Below are 3,278 nucleotides of genomic sequence, written 5' to 3'. Positions count from 1 at the left end.
GAAGGTGATTTTGTAGACATGTGTGAAAGACATGTTCTGAAATGCAAGTGTTGTTGTTTGGAGAGCACATCGGTTACGTGTCAGATGTGTAGCCAAGCAGTAATTTGTCGCCATAGCTGCAAATATTAGCCGGTAATATGAAGTGTTATCAGCTAAAGTCTGATGATGCAGACGACCGTAAGGACGAAGTACCTAAGAGTACCGCTAGGCCGCGCCTCTTTAGCTCAGTGGTAGAGCACTGGTCTAATAAACCAGGGGTCGTAAGTTCCATCCTCACAAGGGAAAGATGAATTTTGGAAATCAGTTGCGCGTCGTGGCCGTATAGCAAACAGTACCTGTGATGACGAACAATTAGCGACAGGCGTTTTTTTAAGAATCACTCTCATATGCGATTAAGGCGAATGGCGCAGATAAAGCATTTGCCAAAGCGGTACAGCATAATGTGGGACGAGGCAGTCTGAATTACATTTTATAGATGTATTTCTCACATATCTCAGAGCCTCTCGCGATATTCGTCGTCGTCGTCGTCTTCGTCGTCGTCGTCGCCGCCGCCGCCGCTTCTGCAGAAGTAGCAAATGGCAATCGTAGCAAATGCGGCGAGGGTCGCCCTGCCTTCGATTCCGAATGCACAAAGTGTGTGGTCTTGTTTCTCAGTCTATATTTGGTCGGTCTCGTCAGAGGTTGAATGTAACGAATGGGTGGGAAAGAGCAAGGGGCAGCGGCTGTGTAGAACGAAAACACAAATCCTCAGGGGTGTGAGCGTTTCGAGATGAGTCGTATACATGTAAATGTTGGTCGTCAGTGACCGTGTGGCCTAATGGATAAGGCGTCGGACTTCGGATCTGAAGATTACAGGTTCGAATGCTGTCACGCTTGTGTTTTTCCAATTCTGAAAAAGAAACATAACGTTTTAATGTAGCAATTGAGCAGTACGAAACCGTCTGAATGTTGCTGTTGACCATTTTTTGCTTGGAGATGCTCTTGAGCTTGAAACACACACAACAAGACCGGTGTTAACTAGCGAAATGGTCGGCAGAGTGCCGACACAGCGAGTTTTGACTATCACTTGCACATCTAAAACAACGTCGGAAAGTAACTCGTTCGGCTTTTGAGTCACATAAAGTATGTGCGTTAATTTTGACGCCACTAGCTGTGCATGTTGTCATGCAATTTCTTTACCTCTCAGAAATGATTATGACATAAAAGTGAAGTACGTGACGAGTGTGACGTTAGGAAAACATTAGGCATCATAAAGAGATTCTGTACGGGACCACCCAACCCAAACGAGTACTGTGTGACGTGCTACCCGGCAGGTATTCACCGAGGTAGCCGGCTAGCTCAGTCGGTAGAGCTTCAGACTATTAATCCCAGGGTCGTGGGTTCGAGCCAGACGCTGGGCGGAACGGAATTTTGTTCCGCTGCAAGTGTAAATTACCGTTTTTCTGATTAACGAGATTTAATGGAAATAGCAACTTTAAACTTTGCCTACATCTCTGTCAGTCGCAAGGAAGCTGTATTTGAAGGTGAAGGTGATTTTGTAGACATGTGAGAAAGACATGTTCTGAAATGCAAGTGTTGTTGTTTGGAGAGCACATCGGTTACGTGTCAGATGTGTAGCCAAGCAGTAATTTGTCGCCATAGCTGCAAATATTAGCCGGTAATATGAAGTGTTGTCAGCTAAAGTCTGATGATGCAGACGACCGTAAGGACGAAGTACCCAAGAATACTGCTAGGCCGCGCCTCTTTAGCTCAGTGGTAGAGCACTGGTCTAATAAACCAAGGGTCGTAAGTTCCATTCTCACAGGAGAAAGATTAATTTTGGAAATCAGTTGCGCGTCGTGGCCGTATAGCAAACAGTACCTGTGATGACGAACAATTAGCGACAGGCGTTTTTTTAAGAATTACTCTCAGATGCGATTAAGGCAAATGGCGCAAATAAAGCATTTGCCAAAGCGGTACAGCATAAGGTGGGACGAGGCAGTCTGAATTACATTTTATAGATGTATTTCTCACATATCTCAGAGCCTCTCGCGATATTCGTCGTCGTCGTCGTCGTCGTCGTCGTCGTCGTCGTCGTCGTCGTCGCCGCCGCCGCCGCTTCTGCAGAAGTAGCAAATGGCAATCGTAGCAAATGCGGCGAGGGTCGCCCTGCCTTCGATTCCGAATGCACAAAGTGTGTGGTCTTGTTTCTCAGTCTATATTTGGTCGGTCTCGTCAGAGGTTGAATGTAACGAATGGGTGGGAAAGAGCAAGGGGCAGCGGCTGTGTAGAACGAAAACACAAATCCTCAGGGGTGTGAGCGTTTCGAGATGAGTCGTATACATGTAAATGTTGGTCGTCAGTGACCGTGTGGCCTAATGGATAAGGCGTCGGACTTCGGATCTGAAGATTACAGGTTCGAATGCTGTCACGCTTGTGTTTTTCCAGTTCTGAAAAAGAAACATAACGTTTTAATGTAGCAATTGAGCAGTACGAAACCGTCTGAATGTTGCTGTTGACCATTTTTTGCTTGGAGATGCTCTTGAGCTTGAAACACACACAACAAGACCGGTGTTAACTAGCGAAATGGTCGGCAGAGTGCCGACACAGCGAGTTTTGACTATCACTTGCACATCTAAAACAACGTCGGAAAGTAACTCGTTCGGCTTTTGAGTCACATAAAGTATGTGCGTTAATTTTGACGCCACTAGCTGTGCATGTTTTCATGCAATTTCTTTACCTCTCAGAAATGATTATGACATAAAAGTGAAGTACGTGACGAGTGTGACGTTAGGAAAACATTAGGCATCATGGAGAGATTCTGTATGGGACCACCCAACCCAAACGAGTACTGTGTGACGTGCTACCCGGCAGGTATTCACCGAGGTAGCCGGCTAGCTCAGTCGGTAGAGCTTCAGACTATTAATCCCAGGGTCGTGGGTTCGAGCCAGACGCTGGGCGGAACGGAATTTTGTTCCGCTGCAAGTGTAAATTACCGTTTTTCTGATTAACGAGATTTAATGGAAATAGCAACTTTAAACTTTGCCTACATCTCTGTCAGTCGCAAGGAAGCTGTATTTGAAGGTGAAGGTGATTTTGTAGACATGTGTGAAAGACATGTTCTGAAATGCAAGTGTTGTTGTTTGGAGAGCACATCGGTTACGTGTCAGATGTGTAGCCAAGCAGTAATTTGTCGCCATAGCTGCAAATATTAGCCGGTAATATGAAGTGTTGTCAGCTAAAGTCTGATGATGCAGACGACCGTAAGGACGAAGTACCTAAGAGTACCGCTAGGCCGC

General features: G+C 45.9%; 1 non-coding gene across 1 annotated transcript; it reads left to right on the top strand.

The window, feature by feature from the left end:
- Nucleotides 1-213: 213 nt before the first annotated feature.
- Trnai-aau (transfer RNA isoleucine (anticodon AAU)) lies at nucleotides 214-285 on the top strand. Its single transcript has one exon. It is a non-coding gene; the product is annotated as a tRNA-Ile (tRNA).
- Nucleotides 286-3,278: the final 2,993 nt, after the last annotated feature.

The sequence above is a fragment of the Schistocerca gregaria genome, chromosome 6 (assembly GCF_023897955.1).
Source record: "Schistocerca gregaria isolate iqSchGreg1 chromosome 6, iqSchGreg1.2, whole genome shotgun sequence".
In the NCBI taxonomy this organism is placed as follows: Eukaryota; Metazoa; Arthropoda; class Insecta; order Orthoptera; family Acrididae; genus Schistocerca; species Schistocerca gregaria.
Note: the sequence above shows the minus strand (reverse complement) of the source record. Positions and strands in the feature narration are given on the sequence as shown.